General features: G+C 43.4%; 1 protein-coding gene across 3 annotated transcripts in view; it reads left to right on the forward strand.

The window, feature by feature from the left end:
• GPSM3 (G protein signaling modulator 3) overlaps nucleotides 1–16,838 on the forward strand; it is a 93,013-nt gene that overhangs the window by 6,220 nt on the left and 69,955 nt on the right. Inside the window, exon 1 of one of the 3 annotated variants that reach the window (XM_077483815.1) lies at nucleotides 9,083–9,235. The exons of the other annotated variants lie outside the window; for them this stretch is intronic. The gene's annotated coding sequence lies outside the window, so the exon portion shown is untranslated. Of the gene's footprint in view, nucleotides 1–9,082; nucleotides 9,236–16,838 lie in introns of those variants that run through there. 3 annotated transcript variants of the gene reach the window in all.

Genomic DNA, 16,838 nt, shown 5'->3' on the forward strand with positions numbered 1-16,838 from the left:
CTATTCAGGGCAGCCAGCAGCCGCATCGCTCTCGGGGTCCTGAGTGAGACCCCCTTCCGCCGACTGCAGAATTAATTAGTTAAATAATTAACCATTAAGATCATTTCTGCATTACAGGGAATCACCGGCTGAAAAAAGATTGATACCGGGATGAGGCCTCTAGGTGCAGGCCTCATCCCGGTAGAACTTCTGAAACTCAAGAAGTCCATGGATGTCCTATGGGTGAGAAGTAGCTAATGAGACATTAGGGAGTCTATTAGACTCTTGATGCCACTCCTGCCTTCCACTGAAGCTAATGTAAAACAGATTGTGCTCTATTAGCTTCATCCCTGGCAACATCGGCTGGGGTAAGTGACAGGCGAAGCTGGAAGTGATGTAATGCACATTGCTTCCATATTCATTCTAGCTAGGGAAAATCAGTGAATGGATGTTCACTGGTCTGGTTATGACTAAGGCCTTATAGGCTGAAACACGTCAACCTTTCGTATTTGCGTTTGGTCACTGTGGCTTGTTAATAAACACAACATTTTTTAAGAGCAATCATTGGAATACGGATCATCTTTTCTTCATGTTCACTGGTCTCCCTCCCCACTACCCAGCTACACCACCATGAGGGTTCTTGGCCTACAGGTGGTTGAGTGGAGCTCAGGAAACATGGCGGGGGGAGGGGTTGCACGGGGGCAATACACTACCAGTTGGTGCATGGAAGGGATTAGGCAGCTGTACAGACATATGGCACTGACAGTTAAAGAGGGTTAAAAACATCTTCTGCATCTGGTTTAAATGAGCCCTAAAAGATTCCGTCTACACAAACCTGTTTGCGAGTTGGTAGCTGGAGCATTAAACCACCAAACGGCTTCTAATGTCTCCTGTGGACTGTGGTGGCTTTTGAGGTCCCGGGTGTGCACACCTGGCACAGTGAGGGGCCCCACTCTCTATGTTGGAGTTTAATTTGTATGATATTACGGAGAATGCAATTAGTTTATTGGGAGGATCCAAGACTCCAAAGGTGAGACAGACCCAAGAGGCGCTGGGACTTGGGAGCAGTGAAAAGAAACAAAATCATCTGGCAAGCTTACTGACTCCGGTGTGGCTGCTCATGTGGAACAAGGCAACCCTCCAATGGATATCCAGAACATGAAGTATGTTCTGGGCAAAAAATAGACAAACACAGAGAACCAAATGGTAGAGGAACCCAAATCACTTTAACGAATATTCATAAGGCCGCACATAAAACAGCCAGTGCGTTTCAGGGGCCAAGCTACTTCTTCATCAGGGCTTCATATCAAGTCAGAGCTTTAGAGCAGTGGTCATCAACCCTGTCCTCAGGGCCCACTAACAGGCCATTATGTATTACCTCGGGGAGATGGAGACTAGAATACTGCAATCACTGAGCAGCAAATTATATCACCTGCGATGTATTTCAGTTATATTGAAAACCTGGCCTGTTAGTGGACCCTGAGGACAGGGTTGATGACCACTGCTTTAGAGGACCCAATAACAAAAATCGAAACTTGTAGACAGGTGCATTTTATCCACCCCTCTGTAGGTGGCACTGTGTTGCTGACGGCTGTAGAAAGGGAATGGGTGTCATCAGGGGAGCAGTGATCCAATTGAACGCTGCAACACTGGATGACCTGGGCAGCCATCTTTAATGAGGGCAATGCTAATAAAGAGCAGTACCCCTCTGCAGTTGGCACACAGTTGCAAAGTAGATAGAGAAGAGACAGGATCCACACTAGATAGGGAAAGATCACTTAGCCCCAGGGAAAGTTTATTGACGAGGAGGGATATACTTAGGCACTGTGATAAGAGTTGGATTAGTTCTTCTATGCACAGTTTAACCGCCACTTTACCTAAAGCTACTCTACCTAAGCGCTGCATAAACTGTTGGCGCTATATCAATTGTGTATAATAATAATAATAAAGGCCACCCATCTTCTCGGATACTTTTCCAGTAACGTAAACATTACTTGAGCGAAAAGTCCAAGTGTTAGAACTATTCCAACTGTGCCGCTTTTGTTGTGAGATTCCGCACCTGTGTTGACTGTATTGCTACTCCAAAGTCTGAGAGCCGGTTTCCTCCCACACTTCAAAGACATGCTGGTAGGTTAATTGGCTTCTGTCCAAAAAAAATAAAAAATTGGCCCTAGTATATGAATGGGGACCTTGGATTGTGGGCTCATTGAGGGTAGGGACCGATGTGAGTGTGCATTGTACAGGGATAGGGACAATTGTAGGCACTCACTCAGGTTGAACTGGATGGACTGGTGTCTTTATTCAACCTTACTAACTATGTAACTATGTAAAAAAAGTAGTGAACTGCAAACTGCACACCAGGCAATCCCCTAGATCAAAGAGATGATAGCAGCCTATCTCTGTCCCGGCCATGCCCTCCGATGCGTTTTGCCCAGCCCAACGGGCTTGGTCATGGAGATCCACTACTTTTGCTATTTAAACTTTGTAAGCAGTTTAGACTAACTCTTTATCCAGCTTTCACCCTGGATGGACACCGTAGCTGTTTAAGCCTTAGCCGGGACCTGAAGCTTTTGCCGGCTACTCCATAGTGTTGGAACTGTTAAAACAAGTACTTTGCTGCTGTTACGTTCTTACGTGTGACTGGTGACTTTCATCTAACCAACTAGTAATTGTGTCACTTGGTCTCAGTGTGACGTTCTTCCATATTGGGTACCAACTAACTGGCCCAGCAAACAAGCAATGACGCTGTGTGGATAGATTAGACAAGATCAGTGAGGAATATTACTAGCCAATAACGCTGGCACATCCTCGCTCATCTTGTCTGATCTATCCAGACAACATCCTCGCAGACCAGCATGTCCTGTGACCCTGTAGTTCCTGCTTCCTAATAGACTTCAATGGGTTGCTGGCACGAAGGACCTGGAGTTTAGACACGCATAAAAAATGGTCCATTCATGGTATATGGGCCTCAGCCCCCCCACGTAAATGAGGTTTAACAAGCCTTCCTCAAAGGCTGTTAACCCTATTCAATCCAAATTCTAAATTGAAAAAAACATTGAAAACATACGTTAACCACTTGGCCTCCAGAAAGTTTTACTCCCTTCATGACCAGGCCATTGTGAAAATTGCATGGTCATGCAACACTGTAACCTTATTTATATCATTTTTTTTCTCACAAAATAGAGATTTATTTTGCTGGTATTTGATCACCACTGGGTTTTTTTTCTCTATTATATAAATGAAAAAAAACAATTTCTGTTACAAAGTTTATCTAATAATTTTTTTTTTTTAAAGTCCAATTTCTTCATAAATTTAGGCCAAAATGTATTCTTCTACATGCCCTTGGTAAAAAAAAAAAAATATTCTCAATAAATGTATATTAACCACTTGACCACTGGGCACTTAAACACCCTTAATAACCAGACCAATTTTCAGCTTTCGGGGCTCTCACATTTTGAATGACAATTACTCAGTCATGCAACACTGGACCTATATGAAAATGTTGTCCTTTTTTCACACAAATAGAGCTTTCTTTTGGTGGTATTTAATCACCGCTCGGTTTTTTATTTTTTGTGCTATAAAAGAAAAAAGACCGAAAATTCTGTAAAGAAATGAATTTTTCTTTGTTTCTGTTATAAAATTTAGCAGATTAGTAATTTTTCTTCATAAATTTTGGCCAAAATTTATACTACTACATATCTTTGGTAAAAATAAGTACAAATTGGTGGATATTATTTGGTCTTTGTGAAAGTTATAGAGTCCACAAGCTATGGTGCCAATATCTGAAAATTGATCACACCTGAAGTACTGACGACCTATTTCAATTCTTGAGACCCTAACGTGCCAGAAAAGTACAAATACCCCCCAAATGACCCCTTTTTGGAAAGAAGACATTCCAAGGTATTTAGTAAGAGGCATGATGAGTTTTTTGAAGTTGTCATTTTTCCCACAATTCTTTGCAAAATCAAGATTTTTTTTGACTTTTTTTTTCCCCACAAAATTGTCATATTATCAGTTTTTTTTCTCACACACAGCATATGCATACTACAAATTACACCCCAAAACACATTCTGCTATTACTCCCGAGTACGGCGATACCACATGTGTGAGACTTTTACACAGTGTGGCCACATACAGAGGCCCAACATGCAGGGAGTACCATCAGGTGTTCTGGAGCACCCAGGACAATTCTGACATTTCTCTCCTACATGTAAAAATCATAATTTGTTTACTAGAAAATTACATAGAATCCCAAAACATTATATATGTTTTTTAGCAAACACCCTGGAGAATACAATGGTGGTCATTGCAACTTTTTATCTCGCACGGTATTTGCGCAGCAATTTTTGGAATGCTTTTTTTTAGAAAAAAAAACTATTTTGTGCTTAAAAAAAAAACACAGTAAAGTTAGCCCAATTTTTGCATAATGTGAAAGATGAAGTTACGCCGAGTAAATAGATACCTAACATGTCACTCTTCAAAATTGCACACGCTCGTGGAATGGCACCAAACGTCGCTACTTAAAAATCCCCATAGGCGGCGCTTTAAATTTTTTTTTTACTGGTTACATGTTTTGAGTTACAGAGGAGGTCTAGGGCTAGAATTATTGCTCTCACTCTAACGTTCGCAGCGATACCTCACATGTGTGGTTTGAACACCGTTTTCATATGTGGGCTGGACTTACATATGCGTTCGCTTCTGCATGCGAGCACATGGGGACAGGGGCGCTTTAAAAAAAAAAAAAAAAATTCTTATTCATTTTACTTTATTTATTTTAGTTTGATATTTTTTTTCCCAAAAATAAATTTTTTGATCACTTTTATTCCTATTACAAGGAATGTAAACATCCCTTGTAATAGGAATATGTCATGACAGGTCCTCTTTACAGTGAGATATGGGGTCAATAAGACCCCGCATCTCACCTCTAAGCTGGGAAGCCTGAAATAAAAAAAAAAAAGATTCTGGCTTTGATCGTATTGGCGAGTCAATAGAAGCACCAGAGGGCGGCGGGAGGGGGGGGGGGGATGTCTATTGCTGGGTATTGCAGGGTATCACCGAGTATGGCTGGGTATGGCTGGGTATCTGCGAGTATGGCTGGGTATCTCCTGGTATGGCAATTTATGGCAGGGTATTGCAGACTATTGGCAGGAATTGTACTGCAGAGTATTGGTGGGTACTGCAGAGTATTGGCTGGTATTGCAGAGTATTGGTAGGTATTGCAGAGTATTGGCGGGTATTGCAGAGTATTGGCTGGTATTGCAGAGTATTGGCAGGGAATTGAGGGGTTACATTTCGGTGAGCAGCGATGTGGGCACTGCAGATGCAGCCCACAGCGCTGCTAACACCGATCTCTTCCCGATCGGTACAGAGAGGGGGAGGGAGGAGGGAGTTTGTTTACAAGTGATCAGTCCGTCATTTGACGGAGCGATCACGTGGTAAATGGCCGCGATGAGCGTCCCTTTACCATGATCCGTGATGCCGGCGGTCACGGATGCTCTCGAGTGTGCGCCCCAGAGGGCGAGCGAGAGCAGAATTCTGGGAGGACCTCATATGACGGCCTCCCAGAGTTAAACAACCCCCCTGTAGCCGTCATTCGGCTATGGGCCGGTTGTTAAGTGGTTAATTGGTTTGTGTGAAAGCTATAGCATCTACAATTTATGGGATATATACCGGAATTTGAACATCTATAGACGCTATACTGTAATGGCTGTGATCAGCGACTTATAGTGGGACTGTGATAGAGTAGCGAGTAATCTTGAGCTTACTGACACTGACTGGGAGGGACACTAACTGGCACTGACATCGCTAGTGACACTAATTCAGTGATAATACTGTACACTGTACTAATGGCACTGGCTGGGAAGGGGTTAACATCCAGGGGCAAGAAAACTGTTAACTGTGTGCCTAATAAGTGTAATGTATGCTGCTTTTACTTGCTGGGCTGTTTTTTTTTCAGATTTTCAGGGAGAAGAAACAGCCAGATCGCTGTTCACTGTACACAGAGTTCTGTGTGTTTGTACACACAGAACTTTGTGTTTTGACTGGCCACAGCCGATCGGCGGGTGGTTTCAGCCATAATTATTGGCTGAAATCTGCTGCCAAACTCTGATTGGTAACGGCACGAGACGTCATGGGAAATATGGTTGCATAAGCCCAAAGAGAAGAAACTGGGGGGGGGGGGGTTCTTAGTCGGCTTTACTGAGAGCCAGATCATCCACACACTTGAACTGGAAAAGTGACAGATATCCTGGGTGGAGGTTTTCATTGCTGAATAGAAATTCCCATCCAGCTATTCCGTTGGACTTCCAAGCCACTATTTTATCTTAGTTGTGGGTAGCCCTGGATTTTCCATCATTCCAAACATCATATACTTACCCTTTGGAGGCAGAATAAGAACACCCCCCTCACCATTTTCTTCTCTTTGGGCTTATATAACCGTATTTCCATCCTTGGGCTCATCTGGACAGTCCGACCATTGAACACCTTAGCAAGCTATTTTTCTATCTGAAGATCTGGTGTGGCTCTGTGGTAGACTACTGCTAAGGCTCTGGTGAAGAGGATACCCCCTCGTAACTTGTAAGCCGTTTGCGATATCATCTGGTTCCTCCTATACACCCGGTCCGGGTTTAAGAGTGTCTAGAAGACACAGCTCCAAATTCTTTGAGCAATGTCAAGCCTCTTTTAAACATTTCTTTGTGAGTATGACTCTTGTTTTTACTATTTAAATAAATGTTATCTCTGGTAATGCACAAGGTCGGTGTGCCTTCCCTGTCTTTCTATATATTTCAGCTCCAAGGACACCCATTGTTCTGAGGAGGGCAGCAAGACCTTTGACTTTCCACATTTTGTCCCAATGGTTGGCTACACCACATATATATGGACTAGGTTCCTGAGCGCAGGAGATTGTTTTGTGTTGTGTGGCCCTGTGGTAGGTCTCCTTCAGCGCCCCCATTGGTTTTGGAATCTGTTACTCCCTCCTTTGTTCTTACCTGATGGACTCTGGGCAAAACGCAGCAGCAAAAGTTCTTTGATTTTAAATGATGCGGCTTTCTCATGCAGTGAATTACACCCATGAGGATAAGTTAAATTGATTACCACCTACCCCTGAAGAAGAAAACAAAAACCAATGTACTTTGAAACGCGCTGGGTATTTCTTTCTTCACAATGTTACTGATGTACCCCTGCCAGGTGTCTTCTGGGTGATATGGATGAGGAAGACTTAGGTGCTGCTCAAAAAAGTATTAGTGCGTTTTTTATTTTTCTATGCGAAAACAGGCTATTGCTCTTTGTTGGAAGAAACCGGATCCCCCTGCCTTACAAATGTGGGTTGACTAATGCCGCGTACACATGACCGGATTTTTCGTCAGCAAAGGTCTGACGGAACGAATCCATCGGACAATTCAATTTTGTGTGGGCTTAATCGGATCTTTGCTGTCCAAAAATCTGACAGACTTTAGAACTAGAACATGTTTCAAATTTTTTTTCCGGAACTCTGCCGGACCCAGTTCCTATCAAGAAATCCGTTCGTCTGCATCCTGGTCCGATGGACAAAAACTGACGCTAGGGGAGCTATTGGCTACTGGCATTGAACTTCCTTATTCTAGTCTGGTCGTACGTCATCACGTTCGAATCCATCAGACTTTGGTGTGATTGTGTGTGGCCAAATCCGTTCATTCGAAAAGTCCGTTGGAACTCCGCCGAAAGTCCGTCGGGAAAAATGTCGGACCTAGTCCGTCGAAAAGTCCGGTCGTGCGTATACGGCATTAGTCAATCATACCCTGCCTATGTATAAATTGACTTGTACTGCTAGGGGGTGCCCAAAAATGTTGATAGAATATGGTCTGAGTGGATCGCTAAGGTCTCGGAAGAGATTGAAATATATATATATATATATATATATATATATATATAAATATATAAATATAATTCTCTGAGGTTATTAAAAATGTATTCTGTGATTAATGCTTTTTCATGTCCACGTGCGTGTCTACGTTGCCGAGAACACTATGCTCCGCTTGACCTGTTTTACTCAGCAGCTGCTTATGTTTATGTTCTTGTTCTATTTTCAGTTCTTCTTTGTATACTGTCTGGGTGTATATATATATATACACACGATTGTGTCATTATTGTTGTTTCAACAACTTTTTAGATTATATGTACCCTGTCTGATGTTTGTTTATTCTTTATTGGCAAACAAATAAAATACCTTTAAAATTGTTTTTTTATTGTTGACAAAACTTTGTGGTTTTCTTATGTAATTATGTACAATATGGGCAATTGCCGCACTGGTTCTCCTTTTTAATTTTGATAATATTTTATGATGTATAATAAAGCTTGTTTAGAATTTTATATGTGGATACTTAGATTCCTCTAAAAGTCCCAATTAACAGGTTCTTCTTGGTTTCAGTATAGGCAGGGGGTTAAAGGATGTCAAAACGCATTGTCAATGCACATGGGAAATGCACTTCCATAAATGGGCCCTAAAGGTTGGCTAATATGGAGCTGGAGAGTTGGTATTACGGGGAAATGTTATGACTACCAGTGGCGGCTGGTGGCATATTTTTTTGGGGGGTGGGGTGGGTGGCTGTGGGTGCATTGTTTGCCGCACCCCTCTGGAGGGTCAGTCGGTTACCTGCATCCCCCCCCCCCGGTCGGTCGGTTGCTATCTGCACCCCAAGCCCAACCTTTTTTGAACCCTATTAGAGCCTCTTGCTCTCATCACATGCCTAAAAAAAAATCCTATTGGAACCCATGCACCCCGCATACAGATTAGGGAGCCGGGCGCATTGATAGGGAGGCGGCGCCCCTTGCGTCTTGCATTACGGGCCACCACTGATTGGCTACTGTGCATCCCACTTCTGTGCCTACAATTCTGATCTTGACTAATTTGGAATTTTGAAGGAATTTCCGAGATTCCAATGACAAATCTCTAAAAGCTGGAACCATGCCACAAAATCAGAGCTCTGGAACATGAGGATTGTTTTCAGATAAGAGAGGAGAGAAGCGTTTGTGTCTCCTATGCACTTAAATTTAGATAAAAAAAAACGTCACTTTTAAGTCTTGACTACAAAAGTTGGGAGGGGGAGGCAGCCGCCAGCCAGTTACTGGGGCAAAAGAGAAGCAAACAGAGGAAGAGAGGAAGAAAAGAGGAAGAGAGTGAACGGAAGAAGAGGCGTAGAGGGAAGTAACAGCTTAGTAAGCAAGAGGGACAGAACATAAAGAGACGGCTGCAAGCTCGAGCGATGCACAAAGCAAGGTGAGTACACTCCGTCTGTATTAAGCCACTTCTTTGAGAGCCGCAGCTAGGCCACTTGGTTTGGATACACAACTTATCAATGAAGAAAATCTTTTTTCTTCTTTGTAGTTGTATAACTAGGGCCAAAATACATGGACGGAGGCATTATTGGGATCCTGCCAGAAAAAAGTTTATCTATCACAAACTGCGAGTAAAAGTCTACTCTCTTCCATGTCAGAGGATGTCAGAAATAGAGATTACTAGGGCCGGAGTTTAATGTTCTGCCATATGATAAAAGTTTTTAGTGGCCACACAGCTTGAACAGTGTGTTTGTAAAGCTACATTTTGGTCACACAGGTAATTATAAAATAGGGCTTTCCTCCTGATTACCTATATTGCCGACCAGTCCATCAGATGTGGGGGTCATTGAGTAAGAAGTACTGGCCGATGAGCTTCCCACTTTTAGGCCAAAAGTGAAAAACAATTTGTGTGGCCACTTAGTTCCACGGACCTCAAATGTTATTTAAAGTCACAGGTAACTATATGTTTAAATAGTGGTTCTCTCATGACTAACTATAGCGCTGACCAGTCCTTCAGGTATGGCAGTTATTGGGCAAGAAGACTGGTCGATAGACTTCCCCTTTGTAGGCCAAAACTGACAACAGTTGTGTGGCCATCCTGTTCCAAGCATCTCAAATCTTATTTAAGTATTTGAGATAAAAACCTTCAGCACACAATAACTATAAAGTTGAATAGTACAAATACTTTCCTCTTCACTACCTATACTGCCGACCAGTCCATCAGATAGGCCAAAACTAGCAACAGTTTTGTATGGTCACATGGTTTCACGCACCTCCAAATATTATTTAACCACTTGCTTACTGGGCACTTAAACCCCCCTCAGTCCCAGACCAATTTTCAGCTTTCAGCGCTGATGCACTTTGAGTGACAATTGCGCGGGCATACAACACTGTACCCAAATGAAATTTTTATCATTTTTTTCCCACAAATAGAGCTTTCTTTTGGTGGTATTTAGTTACAGCTCGGAGTTTTATTTTTTGCTAAACAAACAAAAAAAGATGCAAAAAAAAAAAAAAAAAAATCATGTTTTAATAGTTTGTTATAAAATTTTGCAAACGGGTCATTTTTCTCCTTCATTGAAGTGCGCTGATTAGGCGGCACTGATAGGCTGCATTGGTGGGCACTGATGGGCTGCATTGGTGGGCACTGATGGGCTGCATTGGTGGGCACTGATGGGCTGCACTGGTGGGCACTGATAGGCATAGTTAAGGCGGCACTAATAGGCACAGATAAGGCGGCACCGATGGGCACAGATAAGGCGGCACTGATGGGCAAAGATGGGCACAGATAAGATGGCACGGATGGGTGGCACGGATAAGTGGCACGGATGGGTGGCACGGATGGGCACTGATAGGTACCACAGATAGATGGGACTGATGGGCACTGATAGGTGGCACTGATAGGTGGCTCTGATAGGTGGCACTGCTGGGCACTGATGGGCGGCACTGCTGGGCACTGATGGGCGGCACTGGGGTGCAGCACCTTTGAGGCAGATTGGGTGGCACTGTGGGGTGGCACTGTGGGTGGCACTGTGGGTGGCACTGTGGGTGGCACTGTGGGTGGCACTGTGGGCACTATGGGCACTGACAGGGGGCACTGACGGGGGGCACTTACTTTTTCTTTTATTTTACTTCAGGATGGCACTGCGGGAGGCAGGTGGGCACAGGCAGGTGGCAGGTGGTCCCTTGTATTGATGGCCGTGATCGGGACTGATGTCCCGATCACGGCCGCCGGTGATCGGCTTTTTTTTTCTCTCCTCGCGCTGTCAGCGCGAGGAGGAATAATAGCCGATTACCGGCTCCGTTCTATCACATGATCAGCTGTCATTGGCTGACAGCTGATCACGTGATAAGGGGTCGGGATCGACCCCTTACACGGATCGGTGATCAGGCGAGTCTCACGGACTCGCCGATCACAGAGCGCGCCGCGCGCGCCCCTCAGGGGGCGCGCAGGCCGCTCGTAACCAGGACGACGTCAATAGACGTAGTCCTGAAAATGTAGGTCCGCGCTAATGCCGTCATTTGGCAATAGCGCGGATCTGAAGTGGTTAAGTATTTAAAGAAAACTTTTGGACACACAGGTACAGTAACTATATGGTTGCATAGTCCAAGGTCTTTCCTCTTTACTACCTATACTGCTGACCAGTCCATCACATATGGTGGTCATTAAATAAGAAGATCTTGAACTTGCCCTTTTGTAGGCCAAAATTTACAACAGTTTTGAGTGGCCACACAATTCCAGGCACCTCAAAAGATATTTATGTATATAAAGTGGAACTTTAGTCAGATAATTAAGTCCTGCTATATCAATTAAGGCTGGCCCCTTTTGCAAGTATAGCTATGTAAAACATTAAAAAGAATTGCCTATATTGTTTAAAATCCAGTAATACACTGTCTTATGCCTCGTACACATGATCGGACTTTCCGACAACAAAACTGTGGATTTTTGTTTGAAGGTTGTTGGCTCCAACTTGTCTTGCATACACACGGTCACACAAATGTTGGCCATTAATTACTAACGTAGTGACGTACAAGACGTACGACGCCTGATAAAAAGGAAGTTCAATAGTGATGAGTGATTCCGAGCATGCGTGTTTATACTTTGGACTTTTGTTAGACGGACTTGTGTACACAGGATCGGAAAATCTGACAACAAACATTTGTTGGTGGAAAATTTGAGAGCATGCTAGCCAACATTTGTTGGCAGAAAGTCAGACATCAAATGTTCAATGGACTATACACATGGTTGGACGTTTGGCGACAACATTTGTTTTCGGAAAACCGATCATGTGTACGGGGCATTACCCTGTTCTGCAGATGCTCCATTCGTTCTCCATTTTTAATCCCTTCACTGGCTTCCCCTACCCCACTGTGTAAGATGCTAACCATAACATACAAGGCCATTCACAACATCGGTCCCATCTACATCACCAACCTCATCTGCAGATATCGCCCAAATTGTCCCCTCCGCTCCTCCCAGGACCTCCTGCTCTCTAGTTCCCTCCTTGCCTCCTCCCATGCTCGCCTTCAAGACTTCTCCAGAGGCTCTCCCCTCCTCTGGAACTCCTTGCCCCAGTATGTCCGATCAGCCCCTACCCTGTCAACCTTTAGGAGATCCCTGAAAACGTATTTATTCATTTATTCCGGGAAGCCTATCCCACACCCACCTAACAACTATCCCCGAGCCACCCCCATCAAATCATTCTCTGCAGCTATTACCTTTTGTACCACCACCCCCTCCCTTTAGAATGTAAATTCTATGAGCAGGGCCCTCCTGTACCTTTTGTATTGAACTATACTGTAATTGTGTTTTCCCCCCTATACATTGTAAAGTGCTGCGTAAACTGTTGGTGCTATATAAATCGTAAATAATAATAATAATAATAATAATAATAATAATAATGAATAATAATTTTTAGGCACTGCTGAGTTTGTAGAGGCCGATCTGCTGACAGACTTAAAGCGGTATTAAACCCTCCTATCCTTTACAGCCAAGGAAGCTGCTTTTGTTCCATCTGCAACTGTCATGGTGTTGCATATGTGATGAGTTATGACACCAAAGATTTGATGGTTTGATGGGGAAACATTGACCAATGACCACCAACATGTGACCGTTAGCAATCCTGGCATTCAAGGAATGTAACTTTTTTGAAACTGTTAAATCGATGGACTTAGTTACGCTTTAGGATGTAATTCTGCTTAGGGGCTCTGGGCTTCCGAAAAATGGCACCCCCCAACAAGAGGAAATAGGAGCAATGCTGGAGGACATTTACAGTGGGCACTGATTTTGGTAGCATAATTATTAATGTGGAATGTATTTTCCTTGCTAAAACAACATGCTTTTTAAACAAATTGTTATGGGTAAAGTTCCTCTTTACAGAGAAATCTTGGGCACAGAAGTAGCTATATGGTTGCTTAGTACAAGCACTTTCCTCTTGACTATTTATACTACTGTTGGTCAGTCCATCAGATTTAGTGGTCATTGGACAAGAAGACGATGGACTTCCCCCTTGTAGGCCAAAACTTACAACAGTTTTGTATGGCCACATGGTTCCATGCACTTCAAAGGTTATTTAAGTAATTAAAGCCAATGCATGGGCACACACACAACTATATAATTGTATAGTACATTCCTCTGGATTTCTTTTACTGCTGACCAGTTCTTTAGATATGGTGGTTATTGGCTAAGAAGACTGGTCTATGGATTTCCCCCTTGGCCAAAATGGACAACATTTGGTTGCATAGTACTTTCCCTTTGACTTCCAGAACTGGTGACCAGTCCTTCAGCCATGGTGGTCATTGGCCAATAACACTGGTTATGGAACTACTCACTTGTAAGCCAGCATGCATAGCTCTTAAAGCAGCGTTCCACCCGAAAGTGGAAGTTCTGCTTTAAGCACTCCTCAACCCCTTCTATGCCACATTTGGCATGTCATTTCTTTGGGGGGGGGGGGGGGGCAGGTACCTAGTTTTGACAGGTACCCCACTCCCACTTCCACTCGGGCCACCTAGGCGCCTCAAGCAAACGCTCTCCTCTTCCCTTCCCTCCAATCATCTGGGACCCGTCAAAGATCCCAGAAGATTGCCCGGCCACTGAGGAGGCGCGGCGCGACTCACACATGTGCAGTGCACACCCTTCTGTGAAGCCGCAAGCTGTCAAAGCTGGGTGTCCACACTTGTAATGCCGACACAGGGGAAAGTCAAAGGAGAGAAGCGAGGTTTCGGGTCACTTGATCAGGTGATTGTGTGTTTATGAAAAGTCAGCAGCTACACTTTTTGCAACTGTTGACTTTTAATAAACACAAAAACAACTGGAACTCTGCTTTAACCGAGTGCCTGCTTTGGAACCAAAACCCTCTACGCCCTACCTCTATCACAAATTGCTAGCAAAATTAAAACTCTCCCAGATTTCAGAGAATGTCAGAAGTAGAGATTACCAAGGCTATATTTGAATATGCTGCAGCATAACAACAGTTTTTGGGGGCCACTTGGTTCCACACACCTCAAACATAATTTATATTTTTAAAGGCTAAGTTCTTCTTTTTTCTAAATTCTAGCCTCCCTATATAACAATATACAATTGATGTACCTCCTCAATTGCACAAAAGACAAATTATTTCTGTATATTTTAGAGCAGATTTACCTCAGCTTCTCCGTTTGTAGGTCAAAACTGACAATAGTTTTGTATGGTCACACAGTTCCACACACTTCAAAGCTCATTTAAATATTGAAAGAAAAATCTTGGGCGCTAAGGTAACCATGTGGTTGCATAGTATTTTCCTCTTGATTACCTATACTGCTGACCGGTCCATCAGATGTGGTGGTCATTAGACAAGAAGACTGGTTGATGGACTTCCCCATTGTAGACCAAAATGTACAACAGTTTTGGTGGCAACACAGTTCTACATACCTCAAATGCTGTTTAAGTATTTAATCAAATATGGTGGTCATTAGGCAAGAAGACTGGTCCATGGACTTCCTCCTTGTAGGCCAAAACTGACAACAGTTTTGTGTGGCCACATGGTTCCAAGCACCACAAAGGTTATTTAGGTATTTAAGGAGAAATCCTGAGCACACAAGTAGCTATTTGGTTGCATAGTACTTTCCTCTTGATTGCCTACACTGCTGACCAGTCCATCAGATATGGTGGTCATTAGGCAAGAAGACTGGACGATGGACTTCCCTCTTGTAGCCAAAACTGACAATAGTTTTGTGCGGCTACACAGTTCTAAATACCTCAAATGCTATTTAAGTATTTAAAGATAGAGCTTGAGCAAACAAGTTATTATATGGTTGCATAGTACCTTACTCTTGCTTACTTATACTGCAGATCAAATATGGTGGTCATTAGCTAAGAAGACTGGTCCATGGACTTCCCCCTTGTAGGCCAAAACTGACAACAGTTTTTTTGTGGCTACATGGTTCCAAGTACCACAAATGTTATTTAGGTATTTAAAGAGAAATCCTGAGCACACATGTAACTATATGGTTGCATTATGAGTCCTTTCCTCTTGATTGCCTACACTGCTGACCAGTCCATCAGACATGGTGGTCATTAAGCAAGGAGACTGGTCCATGGACTTCCCTCTTGTAGCCAAAACTGACAGTAGTTTTGTGTGGCCATACAGTTCCATGCGCTTCCAAAGTTATTTAAGAATTTAAAGCTAAATCTTGGTCACACGAGTAACTGTATAATACTATAGTACTTTCCTCTTGACTTCCTGTATTGCTAACCAGTCATTCAGCCATGGCAGTCATTGGACAAGAAGAATGGTCAATAGGTTGCCCCTTTATAGGTCTATCTCTGATTTGGAGGGAATGTTTTGGAACCAAAACCCACCATTTATATCACAAACTGTTAGCAAAGTTCCACTTTTAAACTTTTTAGAAGAGGCCAGATATATGAACTAATAGGGCTTGATCATATCCTTCACTTGCCATTTTTATGCTACCCATAACCACGTTTTTTGGTGGCCACATGGTTCCATGCAACTCAGTTGCTATTTATGTGTTGAGCACATATGTATCCATATGGTTGCACCTTGCTTTCCCCTTGACTTCCTGTATTGCTGATCAGTCCTTCAGCCATTCCGTATGTTGCGCAAGAAGACTGTTGAATGGACTGCCCCTTGTAGGCTGGTATGCATAGCTCCCAATTGCTCCTGAGTTGGAAGGACTGTTTTGAAACCAAATCTCTCCCTCTTTTACCCTCTGTTGTACATGTCTTGTAGCCTGCTGTACAGACATCAATAAAAACAGGGCTTTTTAAACCTCCTTGACATGTAAATATTTTCTAAATACACGAGTCATGAGTATTCTTCCTTGAATCTTGGTGTGCTTTGTGTATTTCTTCCAGATCTGTGCAGTAATACAATGTTAGACTTTTCCTTCCTGTAATAAAGACCAGTCACTGGTGATCTCTCTCCTTGTGCAGGGTGACTGGTCTTGTCTCCGCCCCCCTCCTGTAGTTTCTGCAGGCAGCCTGTAGTGGGTGGGGTCTGCTGGGCCCCTCCCACAGCTCTACTCTCTGCACAGGCTATGGACTGTATGTGCTGAAGAGTGTTCCTCTTTGCTGCCACAGAAAGTTGGGAAGTAGGCGCTCCGGTAGTATACCCAGGATGCTTTTACAGATATTGGGTGATGACAAAAATTGGGGTTAGTAGGGCTGTATTTTTATCGAATTCCAAAACACCCACAGCAGTTATTGTCCAGGAAGACTGGTTGACAGGCTGCCTTCTTGTAGGCCTGCAGGGGGCGGTACATTTTCAGCCTGGCAGCTATGTCATGTGACACAGCCCTGCCATGTCGGATCACCAATCCAGTGGCTGTATTCGAATAAGAAAAATGGTCCAAGGCAACATGGAAGGGCCAATATATTTCTGTTTCAATATATTTATTGGGCTTTTTGACAATAAACAAGCTTGTAATTCGCCTGCTCAGGGGCTAGAAAATGGGTGGGCCAATATGTTCCAAGTGTTGCGGGAAATGCAGATCTTAAAAAAAAAAAGTTTATTTTGTTTGCTAAAGCATTGTTTATCAGAAAC

Source organism: Lithobates pipiens, unplaced genomic scaffold (assembly GCF_037356315.1).
Source record: "Lithobates pipiens isolate NorthernLeopardFrog02 unplaced genomic scaffold, aLitPip1_a1.2 Scaffold_1, whole genome shotgun sequence".
Lineage (NCBI taxonomy): Eukaryota > Metazoa > Chordata > Amphibia > Anura > Ranidae > Lithobates > Lithobates pipiens.